At 44.4% G+C, this 22547-nt stretch overlaps 1 protein-coding gene across 1 annotated transcript in view; it reads right to left on the bottom strand.

The window, feature by feature from the left end:
* The window catches only part of SETDB1 (SET domain bifurcated histone lysine methyltransferase 1), a 99915-nt gene extending 99464 nt beyond the window's left edge, over positions 1 to 451 (bottom strand). Inside the window, exon 1 of the mRNA XM_040332919.1 lies at positions 291 to 451. The gene's annotated coding sequence lies outside the window, so the exon portion shown is untranslated. The remainder of the gene's footprint in view (positions 1 to 290) is intronic.
* Positions 452 to 22547: the final 22096 nt, after the last annotated feature.

Raw genomic sequence — 22547 nt, 5'->3', positions numbered from 1 at the left:
TGTGCAGAGGGGGGAGATCTGGTGTGCAGAGGGGGGAGATCTGGTGTGCAGAGGGGGGAGATCTGGTGTGCAGAGGGGGGAGATCTGGTGTGCAGAGGGGAGATCTGGTGTGCAGAGGGGGGAGATCTGTTGTGCAGGGTATACATGCAGTACAAGGCAGAGCCTGGATCTCTGCTCTCCCCATACACTGAGGACTCTCCTCTCCTCACACAGGATCCTCGCACTACACCACCGCCCACGTGTGTCTGTGCGCCTCTACTACACTATATACGGGAGACAAATCACTGTACCGGCAGATGCTGGCCGCCTCTCTCCGCTCTCTTCTTCCGCCGTCTTCCCGGTACCCCCCTTCCTGTCTCCGGTTGCCGGAGTTACGGACCGGAAGTCTAGCCCCGGGAACCGAACAGCCTCGCTAGCTACGCCCGGAACTGACGTCAGCCCAGCGCCCGCCCACAGTAAAATAAGGGGCGCGGCCTGCATTACGCGGGAGCAAGGGGAAAAAAATTCCGCGCTTTTTGTCCAGAGGGCGGAGATAAAGTGGGCGTCATGCGATAGGCTGAGGGATATGGGCTTATCCCGCCTCTCTATCCTTCACCCTATCACAGGTCACCGCCATGATCGCCGGAGTTATGCAAATATAAACAGAAGAGAACACGTGACACATGGAGAGAGGAGCTCTGTGTAAACGGAGGGATGATTGCCCAGGGCAATACGAGGTGAGGGTGGGGTTTGGATTTAAAGGACCAGTACATGTGAATTAAAGTGTAATTGAATCCTCACATTTAAAGTGTCACCCTTGTGTGCCGCTTCGCACCTTCCCACCCTCCTCCTCACCTTCCCACCCCCTCCTCAACTTCCCAACCTCCTCCTCACCTGAGAATGAGGAGAGGAAACTACTGAGGTAAAAGAGGGAGAGAGTGCTGACAGGAGGCTGAGGAGACAGAGAGACTCTGGCAGCATTAGAGAGGGAGATACCAAGGCTCAAACAGTAATTTGCTGGGACACAGTGACACTTAACAGTGAGGAGAGCTGTCTGAGGTAAAAAGCATCTGAGGACAGCTGTCTGAGGTAAAAAGCATCTGAGGACAGCTGTCTAAGGTAAAAAGCATCTGAGTAAAGCTGTCTGAGGTAAAAAAGCATCTGAGGAGAGCGGTCTAAGGAGAGTGGTCTGAGGTAAAAAGCATCTGAGGAAAGCTGTCTGAGGTAAAAAGCATCTGAGGAGAGCCATCTGAGGTAAAAAGCATCCAAGGAGAGCGGTCTGAGGTAAAAAGCATCTGAGGAGAGCGGTCTGAGGTAAAAAGCATTTAAGAACAGCTGTCTGAGGTAAAAAGCATCTGAGAACAGCTGTCTGGGGTAAAAAGCATCTGAGGAAAGCTGTCTGAAGTAAAAAGCATCTGAGGAAAGCTGTTTGAGGTAAAAAAAAGCGTCTGAGGTAAAAAGCATCCAAGGAGAGTGGTTTGAGGTAAAAAAGCATCTGAGGACAGCTGTCTGAGGTAAAAAGTATCTGAGGACAGCTGTCTGAGGTAAAAAGCATCTAAGGAAAGCTGTCTGAGGTAAAAAAAACATCTGTGGAGAGCTGTCTGAGGTAAAAATCATCTGAGGAGAGCGGTCTGAGGTACCAGCATCAGAGAGAGAGGCATGTAAAAGAGTGCGGAGGCTGAGGTGTTTTTCAGAGGAAGAGAGAGAAAGAGATATAGGAGCCCAGGAGTGGAAAAGAAAAGGCTCTGACATGACCGTGCAGAGACAGTGAGGAGAGAACAACTGTGCCCAAGATTGTCAGCCAGAGACAGAGCCTGAGTTGACAGAAATCTACAGCCATTTGGGGAATCTCCTAAGTCTGCAGCGAGTTATCAGGGCCAGTGTGGATAGAGGACGAGGTGCCATTGGAAGCCACTACAGTGTGGGTAAGCAGTTCTGGGACCAGATCTTGGAGACGGAGCCGCTCCTGGGTGTTCTATCGGGTTGAGGTCAGGACTATGTGCAGGCCAGTCAAGTTCCTCCACCCCAAACTCGCTCATCCATGTCTTTATGGACCTTGCACTGGTCCAAATCATTTGGTGGAGGGGGGATTCTGGTGTGGGGTTGTTTATCAGGTGTTGGGCTTGTCCCCTTAGTTCCAGTGAAGGGAACTCTTAAGGTGTCAGCATACCAAGACATTTTGGACAATTTCATGCTCCAGACTTTGTGGGAACAGTTTGGGGACGGCCCCTTACTGTTCCAACATGACTGCGCACCAGTGCACAAAGCAAGGTCCATAAAGACATGGATGAGAGAGTTTGGGGTGGAGGAACTTGACTGATCTGCACAGAGTCCTGACTTCCCCCCTCCCCACCTTCTGCACTTATTCTTTGAGGAAAAAAAAGCTTTGATTTTGAGTATTTTTTCCTGAAAATACATGTTTGATGTGACAGTTGTACTAATTCGCATGACATAAAAATTGGAACTGCCACCATTTTGTTTTTCACGGGCTCTGCTTTCCGAAAATTTGCATTTTAACACGTGTACAAGACAATACTACCCTGCTTCTTTGCAGTAAGTGTCATCTTCATGTTAAGTGTGACAAACATAATTCCGACTTTGATGAACATTGGTTGTCCGAATCTGTTCTTGTCTATCCAGTCTCACATTCTCACTAGTAATTGCCATTTCATGGGGCTTCCCTAGCACTTGTGAGACAGGGTTCATAATAAATGTACGTTGTTGTGTTTTGTAGGGACAATGCCTCTGCACCCCCATCGCCTGGACTTAACGTTCTCATAATACATTGTATAAAACCTAGCTAGACCTATGTCTGGCCTCCTACCGGTATTTCCACTTACAGTGCTTGTTAGACCTCATCATTGTACAAGGCCTCTCCACCAGTCTTCACAGTAGTAATATGTTGAAATGTAACTGTAAGGGTTTGTCCCGATACCACTTTTTTTAACCCCTTCAATACCGGGCTTTTATACCCACCTCCATAACAGGCCTATTCTGGCACTTCTCTCCTACATGTACACATCATCATTCTTTTGCTAGAAAATTACTCAGAACCAAAAACATTAAATATGTTGTTTAGCAGACACCCGAGGGAATAAAATGGCGGTCATTGCAACTTTTTATCTCGCACGGTATTTGCGCAATAAGTTTTCAAACGCCTTTTTTTGGAAAAAAAAACGGTTTCATGAATTAAAAAATAACAAAACAGTAAAGTTAGCCCAATTTTTTTGTAAAATATGAAAGATGATGTTAAAATGAATGTAAATCGATACCTAACATGTCACGCTTTAAAATTGCGCACACTCATGGAATCAGGGGTCAAGTCCTGGGGAAAAAAGTGTGGGAACTCTCACCCAAGATCCAAAAAAAAAAATTATACGCTCATATGCATAATTACTAAACCGCAAGAAGCAAGTTCTTTCTAAATCCAGCGACAACTTGCGGCAGACCTCCGCAATGTCTCCTGGGAACAATGACAAAAGCTCTCAGGAGACATTGGGGCATCGAGGAAGTGATGAAATACCCGCACACTACCTGTCATGGATCTGCCACTTAAGGGTTAATGGTGCAGACTGATTTCAGTGATTAACAGCAGGCTGCCCTATTTAAACACCTCAGCAGCACAGTGTCTTTGCTGCCTGATCTGCAGTTCTGACGTGGATCCTATCTGAGACCTGTTTGCTATCTGAAACCTGATTTGAACACTGAACTTGGCTTGTTTTGACTACTCTACCTGAAACCTGATTTGAACACCGAACCCGGCTTGTCTGACTCCTCTCATCTCTCCTATCCTGACCCGGCTCCGTTTGACCATCCGCCTGCTTGACTTCACTGCTGCCAGATCCACCTGCTTGTTTACCGACCATTCTTCAGTCATCTTTCTGCACGATCACCTGTTATGACCCGGCTTGTTTGACCCTGCTTTCCCGGTATACCTGAACTATTACTAACTTGTGCCGCTGTAGTCGCAGCTTCTGTGCGGGTCGCTGACCCATCCTACCAGAACTGTTACAAACTTGTGCCGCTGTAGTCGCAGCTTCTGTGCGGGTCGCTGACCCATCCTCCGCTGTACGTTCAGCATCTACGTCCACCTGCTTCTACACATCACCACCCGGCACTCCTACCCCTCTGTGCTCCGAGCCCGCTGTCCCATATCCAGTGGCTCGCGAACCAGAGTCGTAAGAGAGGCTACCCTGCATCAGACTCTGGAAACCAGGTACGTAACAGTATCAGGCAGCCATGACAGAGTCTGCAGGCGTAGTTCCGGCTATGGAAGAGGTGTGTAAACACTTAGCATCACTTACCCAGGCCGTTCAAAACCTACAAGATGGCTACCTGAGATTGGAGGGGCAGGTTCAGAACTTATCAGCTTCTGGGGACGCAACTTCAGCATCCACTGCTAGATCATCGTCATCTGCGGGTCCGTCAGTTGTGATGTTGCCACCTGAACCCAGGGTTCCCATGCCCGAAAGATTCTCCGGGGATCGAACCAAGTTCCGGGACTTCCGAAACGCATGTCAGTTATACTTTGCTTTGCAACCCCGAACCTTTTCTTTGGAAGCCACTAAAGTGGGATTTGTCGTTTCCCTACTCCAAGGGGAACCCCAAAATTGGGCACATCGCTTGTTAGAGGAGAACGGTGTCCAGACAGAGACTTTGCTAAACTTCTTCCAGACTATGGCACAGCTCTACGACGACCCGCAAAGGACTGCTACTGCTGAAGCTGCTTTACTCGCTCTCCAACAGGGGCGTAGAGCAGTGGAGGACTATGTGACTGATTTCCGCCGCTGGAGTGCGGACACCCAGTGGAATAGCGCAGCCTTGCGCCACCAATTTCGCTTAGGTCTGTCTGAAGCCTTAAAGGATGAATTGGCCCGTATTGGGGTACCTGACACCCTGGATGATCTGATTGACAAAGCCGTTCAGATCGACCGACGACTAAGGGAACGCCGAGCGGAACGATCCTCTCAACAGAGTCGCCCAGTCTGGGTCACCACCCGGGCTCCCTTGCCTCCTTCTCGTTTTCCACCACCTGTTTCTTCCAATTCTGCTGGTCCACCCATGGATACTTCAGAACCCATGCAAATAGGCGTGATGCGACCCACCTTGCCACCTGAAGAACGCACACGCCGCCGTCAGCTAAACCTGTGTCTATATTGCGGTGAGGCCGGTCACTACGTACACAATTGTCCCGTCAAAATACGTAAGTTCCGTTCTTCAGTTCCTGGTAACATCTCTGCTATTACTACCAACCCCAACCATCTTGCTCTCTTCCTTTCCTTACAGCTTCCGGGAAAGACGGTGTCGGTCAACGCTATCGTTGATTCAGGGGCATGCAGTTGTTTCATCGATTCCTCATTTGCCGATCTGCATAACATTCCCGTCCGCACAAAGGACTTTAGACTTTCCGTTTTTTTGGCTGATGGCTCACACATCAAGTCTGGGCAAGTGACCCATGAGACCCTTCCTTTACCTGCTATTACTTCTTCCAATCATAAGGAACTTTTAATTTTGGACGTCATTTCATCTCCTTTGTTTCCAGTAATCCTGGGTATACCCTGGCTTCAGGTACACAATCCTCAGATTGACTGGACATCTAAAAATCTTTCGTTCCCATCTCATTACTGTCAGGAACACTGTTTTCCCGAACGTCCTAAACCATCTTCTGCCCTGCTGTGCTTAAACACTGACCCAAGTTTGATTCAATCCATCCCCAAACCCTACCATGGATTTCTGGATGTCTTCAGTAAGAAAGGGGCAGATTCCCTTCCACCTCATCGGCCGTACGATTGTCCGATTGATCTTCTTCCAGGGGCCGAGATCCCTTTCGGATGAATTTTCCCACTTTCTGAAAAAGAACAAGACGCGTTAAAAATCTACCTTGACGAGAATTTGGAAAAGGTATTTATCCGCCCGTCCACTTCACCAGCAGGTGCCGGAATATTTTTCGTCACAAAGAAGGACCAAACTCTTCGTCCCTGTATTGACTACCGGGAACTCAACAAAGTCACCGTGAAAAATCGTTACCCTCTACCTTTAATACCTGAACTTTTCCAAAAATTAAGATTTGCCGTTATCTTTACAAAATTAGACCTAAGGGGAGCGTATAATTTAATACGTATCAAGGATGGACATGAGTGGAAAACAGCATTCCGTACCCGCTATGGCCATTACGAATATTTGGTCATGCCCTTCGGGCTATGTAACGCGCCCGCTACTTTTCAGCACTTCGTCAACGACGTATTCCGAGATTTTTTGGACATTTTTGTAATCGTGTATCTAGATGACATACTGATTTTCTCCCGTTCCTTGGAGGAGCACCGAGGACATGTCTGTAAGGTTCTGGATCGCCTCCGTCAGCACAGTTTATATGCGAAAGCTGAAAAATGCGAGTTTGAACAGCAAACCATCCAATTCTTAGGCCTGGTAATTTCCCCTACAGGAATTGAGATGGATCAAAAGAAGGTATCTGCAATCTTAGACTGGCCAACACCCTTGGATAAAAAAGGGGTGCAGCGTTTCATTGGATTCGCAAACTTCTATAGAAAATTTATTAGAGGGTTTTCGGCTATTGTGGCCCCTATCACACAACTCACGAAACAAAATCTTCGTTTCTGTTGGAACCCTGAAGCGCAGAAGGCCTTTGACATTTTAAAAAGACTCTTTACTTCAGCTCCGATCCTTAGACATCCCAATCCAACGTTACCTTTCCTTCTTGAGGTCGATGCCTCCGAAGTTGCGGTAGGAGCCGTTCTCTCTCAGCGCTTGGGGGACAAAGATTTAATACACCCAGTGGGATTCTTCTCTCGAAAGCTTTCCCCCACAGAAAAGAACTATGATGTAGGAGATCGAGAACTACTGGCCATTAAGACAGCTCTAGAGGAATGGAGATATCTATTCCATTCATCCTGTACTGATCTACACAGATCATAAGAATTTGGAGTATTTGAAATCTGCCAGACGTCTTAAACCTCGACAAGCCCGTTGGGCTCTTTTCTTTTCTCGTTTTTGTTTCCATATTACCTTCCGACCAGGATCCAAAAACATTAAACCGGATGCATTATCCCGAATGTACGATAACACAAAGGATACTTCTATTCCCGATACCATCCTGTCGGATGGCAACTTCCTGCTCCTACACACTGACCTAATCTCCATGATCCGAGGAGCATCTTCCGATTCGTCCAAACCCTCTAATGTCTCACTATCTTCCAGAAACGGGCTGTTTTGGAGAGGAAGTCAGGTTTTTGTCCCAGAAAACATTAGAGTGGAAGTCTTGAAACTTCTTCATGATCACCCACTTGCAGGTCACTTTGGAGTTAATAAGACTCTTGAATTGGTACGACGCACCTTCTGGTGGCCCAATTTGGAGGAATTTTGCAAGTCTTACATCAGTTCTTGTCCGATATGCAACCGAAATAAAACACCCCGAAAACTAGCCTGGGGTTTACTAAAACCCTTACCAGTACCTAACCGACCATGGGAGATGATCGCAATGGATTTTATTGTTGAACTTCCTCGTTCCGAGGGATGTACCGCAATTTTTGTTGTCGTGGACCGTTTTACTAAAATGGCTCATTTCCTGCCTTTAAAAAACACACCTTCTGCTGCAGAAACGGCCCGCGTGTTTATCAAGGAAATCATTAGACTACATGGGGTACCTTCCAACATCGTTTCGGACAGGGGAGTCCAATTTACTTCTCGTTTCTGGAGAGCCCTCTGTGAAACACTACAGATTCAACTTTCCTTGTCCTCAGCCTACCACCCCCAGTCTAATGGGCAAACAGAGAGGACGAATCAAACCCTGGAACAATATATTAGGTGTTTCACAGCCTTCTCTCAAGACGACTGGGTCTCTCTGCTGCCTTTGGCAGAATTTGCATATAATAACACCAATCACTCAGCTACTGGGCAATCCCCTTTTTTCTCTAATTATGGCTTTAATTTAACATTTTTACCAGATTTCTTTTCAGAGTCAGCAGTTCCAGCTGTGCAGAGTACTATGGACTTTCTCCAACGCAACAATCAGTTATTGCACGACGCAGTAACTAAAGCCCAGGCCGATAGCAAGAGATTTTTTGACAAGAAAAGAAGGGGTGACTTGGACCTGAAACCAGACGATCAGGTATGGCTGTCTACAAGTAATCTCAAATTACCTTGCCCATCCAAAAAGTTGGCACCTAGGTTTTTGGGTCCATTTTCAGTTAAAAGAAAAATCAACTTAGCTTCTTACGAACTGTTTTTGCCTGACTCATTGAAAATTCACCCTGTGTTCTACGTTTCTCTACTCAAGCCTGCAGTGGCCGATCCTTTTCCCAACAGAGGATCCAGACCTCCCGAACCCATCCAGGTTGACGGTTGGGAAGAATACGTGGTGGAAGCTATCTTGGACTGTAGGAAGCGACAAGGCCAGAATCAATTCCTAGTCAAATGGAAGGGGTACGGCCCAGAGGATAATTCTTGGGAGCCAGAAGGTAATATACATGCCAAGAGGTTGTTACTGTGATAGACGTGAAACTAAAATGAATATTTTATTGTGTTATGATTAGAACCACTGAAATGAAGTGTATATTTTCTTTGAGATGATTCTTCAGATTTTGTCCTAAAGTTATGAATCCAGCATTATACAAGAACAGATCCTGCTATCCTCCATTACAAAAATATTTAAAATATTTAAAAAAAATATTTAACCCATCGTTCTTTTCTGCTGGTTTGACGTTTGTGTTTTTCTGTTTTAAGTGTTGTGTTAGTTTGAATGTGACTGTTTCAAGGGTCTATGTCTGTAGGCTGTGGGTGGCGGACAGTATTTTTCTTTCAGGGGTCCTGAGCCGGTGACGCATGGTAAGCGTGTCTTGGGGTGGAGATGTTTATGTGTGCATGACTGTCCCTGGATAGGTTGGCAGTATGCCCATGTCAATATGTCTGGTCTGAATGAAGAGGTTTTTGGGGTTAGCTAAGTAATGGGGGGTTGCCTTTGCTTGGCTTGGTGAGTCGAGATTTGGCCTGGCACGGTTGGTCAGGATTTGGGGGGTTCCTTGACTAAGGTAGTTCAAGGCAGGGTTTTTTTAAGGGGGTTCCTTTTTAAGGGGTACAGGGTGTGTCAGTCACCAAGACAAGCGTTGACTGAGGGGGGACTGGAATTAACTTGGGGGGTTGCTTTGGCCTAAGCGAGTAGCGCTGGCTTTTGGCTTGAGAAAAATTGGGAGTTGCTAGTATTTTTGGGGGGATTCAAATTGGGGTGTATCAGTAAGTTGCTTGGCTTGGTGAGCCGAGATCCTTGACTAGGGCAGTTCAAGGCGGAGTTTTTTTTAAGGGGTACAGGGTGCGGTAATGAGGGGGACCCGGATGTGTCCCAGATGCCAGCCCACTCTGTGAAACACATTTTTGGGGTTAGGGGTTAAGAAAACAGGGTGTGGTAATGAGGGGGACCCGGATGTGTCCCAGATGCCAGCCCACTCTGTGAAATTGGGGTTAAATTGGTGGTTGCTACACATTTTTGAGGTTAGGGGTTAAACTTTATGGGGTTAGGGGTTAAGAATTAGGGGCTGAAAGAGCCGTGTGTTTTGTGTTGTTTTATTGTTTGTCCGTGCGTTTTTTTTTTTTTTTTTTTTTTACATGCATTCTTGTTCTGAGGGCTGTTAGCAGCCCACTTTAAATGGGAGACGAGCACACACGCGCTGCAGCCAATTTTTTTCTTTTTCATTTCTATTCTCCCCCCCCCTCTCCAGGCTGTGTGGAGTTTTATCAGCAGACTTTTTTTTTGGAGTTTCAGATTTCTCTGCTGGAGTAATGCAGGCAGTGATGGCCCCCTCCTCTCTTCCCCCCCCCTTTAACTCTTTCCCTGCTGGGCAGGATTTCTCCTTCATCCCCCCCCCTCTCCTTGCTGCCAGTCTGAGAGGAACACTGTGAGATATGTGTGTATATATGTCGTGGTTTGTCTGTTTCAAAATCTCAGCAGCTGCTGGTGTATCTTTTTGATTCACAGAAGTTTGAGGTTTTTGGGGTAACGCAGACTATCTTTATATCCGAATCTATGTGTACAGTGGGGCTTATTATTTTTGCTGTTTTTTTTTTATATTTCTGGGATGTCTCCCTGATATAATATATACTCCTGCCCCCTCCCTGGTGGGGGGATAGAACTGGGTGTGTGAGGAATGTGGGAGGTCCAGACCCCCGCATCCTGCCCGCCCTGAGCTCTGCCACATTTGCAAGTTGGAGGATAGCCCCTCTCTCCCCCCCCCAGGGAACAACGGAAAAGCAACCTAGAATAAAGTTTTTTTTAACAAAAGGTTGAATTGGGATATTGCAACTGTTTCTGTACAATTAAAATTGGTCTGTATATGCCTGTTACATTGTACGCTGATTTATCAGATAATTCGATTTAAATAGAAATAATGGGATATTTCTCCAGAGGTTTAACAACTATGGAAGAGACATTTGATGCACATAATAAGCCATTGTTAAGTCTTTCAGTAACAGAAAAGATTGTGAGATCTAGTAACTTCTTTTAAAGAGAATTAATTTAGGAGAATTATATGCCTCATATGCTTAGTTTAGCAGCCCGTCCTGTTTTTTTTTTATATATCCTTTTAATCGGATAGATTGAATGCGCGTTCTGTGGGGACCTGTCTCTACCTACCCTGACGATGCACTGTATTTTGACTTGATACATAGAGGGCTTTTTTTTGCCAGTTTGGTTGTTGTAATGTGATACCCAGGGCCTGTTATTTCCCTCATGTTCTGCCCACGATGCCTGCTGGAAGCATGGGCCCCGCCCGACTGCTTGAGGCCGTGCCCCCTCTTTCCCCTCACGTTCTGCCCAACTGTATGCCCGGCTGGAGGAAGCATGGGCCTGCCCGGATGCTCTTCCCTGCTGAAGGCTTTGCCTCGTTCTGAACGCATATGGTGTCGCCTCCTGCCCGCTGCCCGCTGCCCATACTGGATTCTGTGCCCTCCGGCCCACGGGCCTTCTTCTTCATGCCCTCCTTAGTCTGTCCAGGGGGGGGTAACTACAATGCCACTTCGCTGGACAGACACGTAAGGGAGGAGAATGATGTAGATGGGAGTGGCAGACCTACCTGGAGGAGGAATCCGCTCATGTACCCACTGTCATGTGTGCCCCGACCTCAATGCCTTGACCTCATGGGGTGCCCAAAAGCGGTAGAGAGAGTGTGTAAATCCTGGCGTTCATGACTACAGAAGCTGTGTTCACAAGTCACAAATGAGGGATGATGAGATTCTGGGTATCACATTGGAACAGTAGAACATTTTACATAGTACATTTAAATGGTTTTATTCCACATGCTGTGCCATGCCATCCTCAGGGTTAAGTGGGTAAGGGGCCCCAAGGGGGGAGCATTCAATACATTATCCCTTTCTGAAATCTTGTTTGAGACAGTCTCTAGATTAGATTGTTATGAGCTATGATTATGTGACCGCTTTTGAAAATAGGTAACTAATATTCGTGTACGAGTTTTTTCTCACATTTCTGATGTAGGTACCGATAATTACCAATATCCCCTGGGTGATGATTAAAAGGTTCCTTCGAAAATATTCTCTGGAGATGAGTGATATGATGGACTGTGCCCACAAATCTGAATGAAATTATATATCTTTTTTCAAATACATGGGATTGTGACCACTGGGGTTTGTGGGTTGGAATATCTCAAAGGGGGGTCCTGGTTACATGGGGTAATTAGTTAATTAATGTCAGAGTGTAAAGAAGTTCTCTAATGAGATAATTAAGTTTAATTCCGCCTGTAAGTGTTTATGAATATGTTATCCCCAACAACTGAAAATGTATTATGACATGTCAAAGCATAAACATGGGATTAGAACAAAGGTTTAATGGGAAAATTGTTGATTGAGATTGTGTGAAGAATTGTATACAATTCAGTCTATGGTAAACAACATGGTATTTTATATTTAACTGAAATCCTACAGATCTGGTTGTAAGAATTAATAAGTTGAGGTTTGAGCAATGTTTACGACAGATTCTAAACTTGGGTTTGGTTTATTATAAGGTTCCCCAGAGAAAAATATTAAAATATGAAAGTTATGTTCAATCTAACAACTTTATAAAAAATATTATTATAAAAATTGTAAAAATAAAATAAAAAAATAAACAAGTGTTAAAAGTTATTATAAAGTGACATTTTGGATAAAATATAGATTATGAGTGACATTATCGAAAGAAAACAATGGTCGGTTCATGCGCAGGGACTGGTCAGTGGATTTCATGAGATTTGTCCTCTAAGCGATCTTTTGTCGCTATTGGAAGTTAAGGAATGTCATGTTATAATGTGATGTACATGATTTTTGGCAGATGTACAAACCAAATATGTTTTAAAATTTTTGAAAAAGAGTTAAAAATGAGAAAAACGATGCAATTCGATTGGATTGTATATGGTCTAAAACTTGTACAATCTGCTCCAAGCATGGGGGGGGGGGAACAGATGTTTCCTCTTAAGAGCTTGTTTAAGTGATTTTCCCTAAGAAGATGCTGGAAATTTGATTACATGGTCTGACACACTGTATCAGTGCTAGCGTTGAAATCAGACACCCAGTGTAAACATCCTCAACTTTGCCTAGTTTGAAGGGAAAAATAAATAAATATCAGAGTTTATGTTAAGTAAACTATGGAAGCGTATTATGAGGGTAAATCTTTCTTTAATAATAAAACGTAATTTGTACACAATCATTAGAAGATCTGAAAGAAAGCCCTTATTAATAAAGTATTATTTTTCTCTTTCTTTCTTTTCCTTTCTTTCTTTTTCTCTCTCTCTCTCTCTTGCTCTTTCTTTCTTTCTTTCTTTCTCTCTCATTCTTTCTTTCTCTCATATGTTACTAAACTGTGGGTATTTGCACCATTTGGTTTGAAGAATACCTTACTTTGAGGGTGTCATTTTAAAGAGAATGATAATGGTGTTAATCTGCATAGCTTAAGAAAGTCAGTTAAAATAGTTTAAAAATAAAAATACAATATGGATAGATGATGCAGATGATGATGATACAGCTATATTTATGGATTAAAATGTCACTTTCTAGGCTTCAGATTGACGAATGTATTAATGGAAGGATAATTGATCTCTTATATTTGGATCCATGTAGGGGAACAATGAAACTTCTGTATGTTCGTTTATGCTGAAGGCTGCTATGTTTGTTTAAACAGACATGCGACAAGAATATTCATGCTGCATGATCAGTCCTGAAAACTAGTGTAATGTAATAAAGTTTCTTTAGGAAATAAAATATTTAGGACAGAGCCCAATATAAAATTAAGATGCTAATGAAGGGAAATATAGTAATTTGGTGGGAACGGATGCTTTCCTGAAATTTAACTTAGTAATGTAAATGTAGATTGGATAAATTATGGTTGCTATGGTCAATAGAGGTTTGTTAACTATAAACAAGAATGCATTCCAGTATATTACTGAACACCTAGAGGCCACTTCACAAATGACTTTGTATAAAATTATGGCCTTATACAGGATATTAGGTGAATAGGGGGGGTGCATCTGGAATGTCACCTGGGGACAATATTTTGGGTGATAACACATTTGTGCTCAGGTATAGCAATTTTGTTTCTGTTTATATTGGTTATGATAATGTTTTGTTATATTGACCATGTCCTCCATTACCGTCCTTGTCTGTTAAGAAATAACAAAGAGAATGAACTGATAAAATATTCATTTCAAGGGGGGGCTGTGATAGACGTGAAACTAAAATGAATATTTTATTGTGTTATGATTAGAACCACTGAAATGAAGTGTATATTTTCTTTGAGATGATTCTTCAGATTTTGTCCTAAAGTTATGAATCCAGCATTATACAAGAACAGATCCTGCTATCCTCCATTACATGTGTGTCTCTATTCACTCCCCTGCATTCCTGGACTTTTCAAAGGAAATACCCTTCCCCCCATGGTCCTGTCTTTACAGACCCCAAAATAAATTCTATGTAAACTGGTCTGCTTTACTGAGAGAACGTTTATGTCACGTGGATTTTCAAGAGGAAGTTGGCCATTTCCTGTCTTCCCCTCCTCCACACTCAGAGAAACGTTGAAGGAAATCCTTGCTTTGGGATTTTTGAAGGAACTTTGAATAGTGTAAAAAGAGACTGAATGGGAGTAATCAGTGGGTGGTCTTGAGGATTGGTGGGTGTTTCTGTTTAATTGTGAACCAATGAAAATGCATTTTGTGCTTGTGTGCTAAAAATAAAGGCAACTGCTCAGACGGCAGCCATGCTCTTGGCCGTTGAAACATTGGAAGGTGAGCATGTGGTCTGTTTTTTGATTGAATTTTGTTTCCCCATAGCCATTTTGAAATCATCCGGCAGTATGGATAACCCTGAGTATATCATCAATTAAGTTATGATTTCCTCATCATTACGTGCTTTTTTCCTTGCTCATCCTGACAAAGAAGCCCGACTGGGCATCCGGAGGCTGCCCCTTGGGGGGGGGCAATGTCATGGATCTGCCACTTAAGGGTTAATGGTGCAGACTGATTTCAGTGATTAACAGCAGGCTGCCCTATTTAAACACCTCAGCAGCACAGTGTCTTTGCTGCCTGATCTGCAGTTCTGACGTGGATCCTATCTGAGACCTGTTTGCTATCTGAAACCTGATTTGAACACTGAACTTGGCTTGTTTTGACTACTCTACCTGAAACCTGATTTGAACACCGAACCCGGCTTGTCTGACTCCTCTCATCTCTCCTATCCTGACCCGACTCCGTTTGACCATCCGCCTGCTTGACTTCACTGCTGCCAGATCCACCTGCTTGTTTACCGACCATTCTTCAGTCATCTTTCTGCACGATCACCTGTTATGACCCGGCTTGTTTGACCCTGCTTTCCCGGTATACCTGAACTATTACTAACTTGTGCCGCTGTAGTCGCAGCTTCTGTGCGGGTCGCTGACCCATCCTACCTGAACTGTTACTAACTTGTGCCGCTGTAGTCGCAGCTTCTGTGCGGGTCGCTGACCCATCCTCCGCTGTACGTTCAGCATCTACGTCCACCTGCTTCTACACATCACCACCCGGCACTCCTACCCCTCTGTGCTCCGAGCCCGCTGTCCCATATCCAGTGGCTCGCGAACCAGAGTCGTAAGAGAGGCTACCCTGCATCAGACTCTGGAAACCAGGTACGTAACACTACCTGATGAATCCATATACAGGAAGCGGCCAGTAACATAAAGGATTACTAAGATTCAGCTGCCCCTGACAGTGACTCGAGCTGGGCATCGTCGCCTAGTGAAGGATTGGCTCGGGCGGCTCGGCTGCTCTAGTCCTGCAAAGGGAACTGTGTTCCTGCTGTGAAAAAAGTGCAGGAACTCCGTTCCCACGCGTTCCCGCAGGACTTGAGCCCTGCATGGAATGGCGCCAAACTTCGTTACTTAAAAATCTCCATAGGCGACGCTTTGAATATTTTTACAGGCTACCAGTTTAGAGTTATATAGCAGGTCTAGTGCTAGAATTGTTGCACATGCTCTAACGCACGCGGCAATAATTCACTTGTAACCACAGGAGTTCTTCACAGAATTTGTTCAAAGGGGGCCCCGGATGGCAACCCCCCTTTTTTTCTAGAATTTTTATTTCTCAAAAAAAAAATGTATTCAGCCAAGATCTGGCATTGTAATGCCCCCCAACCCTAAAATAATTGACATATTGTTGCCAGTTGCCACACAGCACGTGCGCTTTGGGGGGCCAAGCCTGTATGGACAGTCTCACGGGCCACCACCACTGGAACATCAGTGGCCTCATCAGGCACAAGTGTCATGCAGTTTGTTGAGGGTCTCTTTAGCAAATTGTGCAATATGCAAAAGCAAAGTATGACATGGTTCTGATTCTACTTAACAAACCTACAGTCCTTATCTTGTTTGCAACGCCTGTATACTGCTGTTCAAAGTATATAGGGCCAGACGGTCTTGTCAGGGCCGATCCTCGCTATAGGCTCACTATGCAAGCCGCTTAGTGCCCCGCAAAGCTGCAAAGGGCCCCCAAATTTCTAGAGGCCCCGCCTGGTGAGATGTAATTTTCGCACCCTCACCCCGCTTCTAAACTCGCTGGCTGGCCTGAGTCATTTACGACAGCAGAACACCCCCTCCCCCCGCTTCTCAACTTTCTTTAATGTGACATGTCACTGTCGTCAGCGCCCCCCCGATTCTCATTTTTAATGTGCCATGTCATTTTGCTTAGGGCCCCAGGGAGATCAGGATCGGCACTGGGTCTTGTAATGACCTGGGGGGAGTGGTGGCGGGGAAACTCATGCTATTTTTTTCAATGATTTTTATCCATATTGCAGGGACCAAACATTACATTAAAGCCGCAAGCAGTATTAAATTTATTTTTTCTTATAGTAATCTCATGTTGTGCAGGGACATTTCTAAACACGTGCTACTATTATAGACACCCAGCAGGTACGATATTTAAAGGATTTTTTTTTTTCACTTTAAGCATCATTAAAATCGCTGCTCCAGAAAAAAATACAGTTTTTAAAAGTTTTTTTTCCATTAATACATGTTCCCTGGGGCAAGACCCGGGTTCTCAAAGACGTTTTCCAACAATAACTTGCATATTGGGCTTTAAGATTAGCACTTTTGAATTCGAACGTTCGAGTCCCATAGACTTCAATGGGGTTCTAAATGTTCGCGTGAACGTTCGGTCCGTTCGAAAGTTCTGGTGCGAACCGAACGCGGGTATGTTCGGCTCATCCCTAGTCATCATGTAACATCTAAATTAAGCTCAACGTAAGAAAATAAGCTTCAAAGATAAGCATTGTGAGTCACTAAAAATTCCTTCTTATATATCTTATGACATGAGAAAGGTAAAACTCAACATTACATTTATCTAACAAAGAAAGTCCCCAGACAGCAAGCATGGACACACAGTACAGCCAGAGCTGGAACAGAGGCCTCAAATTTAGCCAAATAAACATGGTCAGAGGCAACTAACTCTCTGACCCAGTGCCGGCCCAAGACATTGTGCTGCCTGGGACCAAGAATGAAATCACGCCAACCAAAAGGCCCCCACATTCATTATTTTATATCATGGTAACTAAAGGGGACCCGTCATGGCTCTATACATGTATAAAGAGGACCTGTCATTGCTCTATACATGTATAGGAGTATAAAGAGGACCTGTCATGGCTCTATACATGTATATAGGGGACCTGTCATTACTCTTTACATGTAAAGGAATATCAAGAGGACCTGTCATGGCTCTTTACATGTATATGGGACTATAAAGAGTACTTGACATGGCTCTATACATGTATAACGAGGGCCTGTCATGGCTCTATACATGTATAAAGAGGACCTGTCATGGCTCTATACATGTATATAGAGGACCTGTCGAGACTCTTTACATGTAAAGGAATATAAAGAGGACCTGCCATGGCTCTATAAATGTATATAGGAGTATAAAGAGGACATGTCATGGCTCTATACATGTATAAAGAGGGCCTGTCATGGCTCTATACATGCATATAGGCGTATGAAAAGGACCTGCCATGGCTCTATACATGTATCCAGGAGTATAAAGGGACCTGTGAATTGCCGGCAGCCACAATGTCTCTTGCACAAACTAATCAATGTACGCTAATTGAGTTTTTTGTTTGGTACCAAAAATATGTAGAAGAATACATATTGGCCTAAACTGAAGAAAATTGTTTATTTTTCAAAATTTTGGGGATATTTATTATAGCAAAAAGTAAAAAAAAAATATATATTTATAGCACAAAAAATAAAAACCGCAGAGGTGATCAAATATCACCAAAAGAAAGCTCTATTTGTGGGGGAAAAAAGGACATCAATTTTATTTGGGTAGCGGAGCTGGCGGAACGGGCTGGCGGGCATCAGTATGCTGCCCCCCTAAAAGTGCTGCCTGGTACCCATGGTACCACCCGGTCCCATCATAGGGCCGGCCCTGCTCTGACCCCCTCTAAATTTACAGCAGCACCTGCTATGAAAGTAGCCAGGCGCTACATAACATTTGTAATATGTGTTTTTTCTGGATTTGTGGTTAATATTCTGATAAAAATTATAGAACCTTAATTTTTTTGTAAGTGGGCAAACTTACAAAATCTGCAGGGGATCAAATAGCTATTTTCCCCACTGTATCTCAGCAACAATCCAATCACTGTGAATGTTGAGTGTCAAAAAACATGGTGGGAGGTATGAAAGGGGCCATACTGAACATTCCATCCTTACTGCAGACCTGTAACATTGTCCCGTATAGGTTAGCATTACTGGGCTGGTTGCTAGGATGTTATTCATGCAGCCATCTGCACCAAAGCAACTAATGATGCTGTACGGCCCAGCTACCTGCGCCCTGGCAATCAATGACATTGTGTGGCCCAGCTGCCAGCATCCTAACAACCAAAGATGCAAAGCTGTATAGCATCCTTGGTTGCTAGGGCACTAGTGGTCGGGTCACAGCATCATTGGTACTATCAGTGGCTTTTTACTCAGTGTTGTGTTAGGGAAGCGAATCAATCGCTTTCCTAACACTGACCCGCCTCTCAGCCAATCAGGTGCTCGAGTCTGGTTACCTGTTACCTATCAGGCGTCCAATCATAGCAGAGGACAGGAGAAGAGATCAAGGGCTCTGAGCGTGTAGGACACCGCCGCCGTGACCCGAGACAGGTAAGTGCCGGGCGGGGGATGCACACTAGCAGCAATTGATGGGGCACAGCAGCGGTAATTTATGGGGTACAGTAGCGGCGATTGATGGGGCACACTGGCAGAAATTGATGGGGCACAGTGGCAGCAATTGAAGGGGCACAGTAGCGCCAAATGATGGGCACAGTGGCAGCAATTGATGGGGCACAGTAGTGACAATTGATGGGCACACTGGCAGCAATTGATGGGGAATAGTAGCGACAATTGATGGGCACAGTGGCAGCAATTGATGGGCACAGTGGCAGCAATTGATGGGTCACAGTGGCTGCGCTTGATGGGTACAGTGGCTGCGCTTGATGGGTACAGTGACTGCGCTTGATGGGTACAGTGGCTACGCTTGATGGGCACAGTGGCTGCGTTTGATGGCACAGTGGCTGCGTTTGATGGGCACAGTGGCTGCAATTGATGTTTTTTTTTCAGTTTGTTTGCGCCCCCCCCAAAGATTTTGAGCCCCAGACGTCGCTGGGTGCTATGCTAGTGTCTTAGCAGCCAAAGAAAGGGCAACTATCTGCATCATAAGAACCATTGATTCTGTACAGCCCAGGCCTCTTCATGCTAGCAGTCTTTCCTTTGGAAGGTAAATGAACCGCAATTTAGGCCAATACGTATTCTTCTACATATTTTTGGTAATAAAAATCGCAATAAGCGTATATTGATTGGTTTGCGCAAAAGTTATAGCGTCTACAAAATAGGGGATAATTTTATGGCATTTTTATTATTCTATTTTTTTTTACTAGTAATGGCGGTGATCTGCGATTTTTATCGGGACTGCGACATTATGGCAGACACATCGGATACTTTTGACACATATTTGGGACCATTGTCATTTATACAGCGATCAGTGCTATAAAAATGCAGGGATTACTGTAAAAATGTCACTGGCAGGGAAGGGGTTAACACTAGGGGGCGATCAAAGGATTATTGTGTTCCCTAGTGTGTGGTGTGTTCTAACTGTAGGGGGGGGGGACTGACCTAGAGGAAATGACAGATCGTGATTCCTAGCTTTATGTGCACTTGCGAAAGTATTCGGCCCCCTTGAACTTTGCGACCTTTTGCCACATTTCAGGCTTCAAACATAAAGATATAAAACTAATTTTTTTTTGAAGAATCAACAACAAGTGGGACACAATCATGAAGTGGAATGAAATGTATTGGATATTTCAAACTTTTTTAACAAATAAAAAACTGAAAAATTGGGCGTGCAAAATTATTCAGCCCCTTTACTTTCAGTGCAGCAAACTCTCTCCAGAAGTTCAGTGAGGATCTCTGAATGATCCAATGTTGACCTAAATGACTAATGATGATAAATAGAATCCACCGGTGTATAATCAAGTCTCCGTATAAATGCACCTGCACTGTGATAGTCTCAGAGGTCTGTTTAAAGCGCAGAGAGCATCATGAAGAACAAGGAACACACCAGGCAGGTCCGAGATACTGTTGTGGAGAAGTAGATTTGGTTACAAAAAGATTTCCCAAGCTTTAAATATCCCAAGGAGCACTGTGCAAGCGATAATATTGAAATGGAGGGAGTATCAGACCACTGCAAATCTACGAAGACCTGGCCGTCCCTCTAAACTTTCAGCTCATACAAGAAGAAGACTGATCAGAGATGCAGCCAAGAGGCTCATGATCACTCTGGATGAACTGCAGAGATCTACAGCTGAGGTGGGAGACTCTGTCCATAGGACAACAATCAATCCCTGTATACTGCACAAATCTGGCCTTTATGGAAGAGTGGCAAGAAGAAAGCCATTTCTTGAAGATATCCATAAAAAGTGTTGTTTAAAGTTTGCCACAAGCCACCTGGGAGACACACCAAACATGTGGAAGAAGGTGCTCTGGTCAGATGAAACCAAAATCGAACTTTTTGGCAACAATGCAAAACGTTATGTTTGGCGTAAAAACAACACAGCTCATCACCCTGAACACACCATCCCCACTGTGAAACATGGTGGTGGCAGCATCATGGTTTGGGCCTGCTTTTCTTCAGCAGGGACAGGGAAGATGGTTCAAAATGATGGGAAGGTGGATGGAGCCAAATACAGGACCATTCTGGAAGAAAACCTGATGGAGTCTGCAAAAGACCTGAGACTGGGACGGAGATTTGTCTTCCAACAAGACAATGATCCAAAACATAAAGCAAAATCTACAATGGAATGGTTCACAAATAAACATATCCAGGTGTTAGAATGGCCAAGTCAAAGTCCAGACCTCAATCCAATCGAGAATCTGTGGAAAGAACTGAAAACTGCTGTTCACAAACGCTCTCCATCCAACCTCACTGAGCTCGAGCTGTTTTGCAAGGAGGAACGGGCAAAAATGTCAGTCTCTCGATGTGCAAAACTGATAGAGACCTACCCCAAGCAACTTACAGCTGTAATCGCAGCAAAAGGTGGCGCTACAAAGTATTTATTAACTTAAGGGGGCTGAATAATTTTGCACGCCCAATTTTTCAGTTTTTTATTTGTTAAAGTTTGAAATATCCAATAAATTTCGTTCCACTTCATGACACACCCACTTGTTGTTGATTCTTCAAAAAAAATTACAGTTTTATATCTTTATGTTTGAAGCCTGAAATGTGGCAAAAGGTTGCAAAGTTCAAGGGGGGCCGAATACTTTCGCAAGGCACTGTATTAGGAACTCACGCTCTGTCTTTCCTGAACAGAACACAGAACAGGGACATGTGTCCCTGTTCTGCCTCTCATGCCCGCGATCGCTTGTGGCCGGTGGTCATCGCGACCTCTGGTCACGAGCATCGCCCCCCTGCGATGCAGCGGGCGCGCGCCTGCTATCCCGCTTAAAGGGACCGACGTACAGCTACGATGGTTCGTGGGATCGTGCCGACCTGCCGCCTTATGACAGCGGTTGGTCGGCAAGTGGTTAAGATAAAAAGCCTTCTATGTATAGCATCCCCCCTCAGCCCCCCTAATACTTACCTGAGCCCATCTAGATCCAGCAATGTTGTACGAGAGACTCGCCTGCTTGGGACTCTCCCTCCTCATTGGCTAAGGCAGCAGCGAAGCGTTATTGGCTCCCGCTGCTGTCAAAGTCAGCGAACCAATAAGGAGAGAGAGGGGGCTGGGCGGGCCTGGGCCACGGCTTAGTGTCTGAATGGATACACAGAGCTGCGGCTCGGGGTGCCCCCATAGCAAGCTGCTTTCTGTGGGGGCACTGAACAGGAAGGAAAGGGCCAGGAGCAGTGAAGAGCGACCCGAGAAGAGGAGGATACGGGCTGCTCTGTGCAAAACCACTGCACAGAGGAGGTAAGTATAACAAATATGTTATTTTTATATTACATTTTTTTTTTTTTTACTTTAGTATTAGTTTAGCTTCACAGATCTATAGTTTTGAACATGCCACATGGAGCAACAACTCTAAGCACCAAGCTTTATCCTGTGTTGAACCCTGATGAAGGTAGAGCGGTGTTGCCCTTGAAACGCGTTGGTTGCTTTTTTATTTCATTTTTTTTTTATTTACCAACTATAAAATTATCTTGAACTCTTTAGTCTAGGGCACCTTCCTGTATTTTTATGTCAGGTCAAGGTCAGATCAAGGCCTTATTATTGAAAAAAAAAAAAAAAAACAACATCCACACCGAAATATTCTTTAGAATGCATTTAATATTTTTTTACTTAGTATAAATATTTTCTACATAATATAGGTACAGGTTGTTTACAGAAAATTAAAAAGTAACAAATAAATCCTGTAGAAATTGATTTGTGCTTATCCATTCACATCAATGCCATATCATTTTGAATGCAATGCATAGTTACCAAAAATGCTTAGAGGGGTGCTTGGTGCTATGAGCGGACCTGTGCTATAAATCTTCCAGCATTCTCACACTATGAACTTGGTTTATAAACATTGCTCCCTTCTCTTATTTGAC

Source organism: Rana temporaria, chromosome 13, assembly GCF_905171775.1.
Source record: "Rana temporaria chromosome 13, aRanTem1.1, whole genome shotgun sequence".
Classification (NCBI taxonomy): domain Eukaryota; kingdom Metazoa; phylum Chordata; class Amphibia; order Anura; family Ranidae; genus Rana; species Rana temporaria.
The sequence above is the reverse complement of the archived record's forward strand: the minus strand, read 5'-3'. Positions and strand labels throughout refer to the sequence as shown.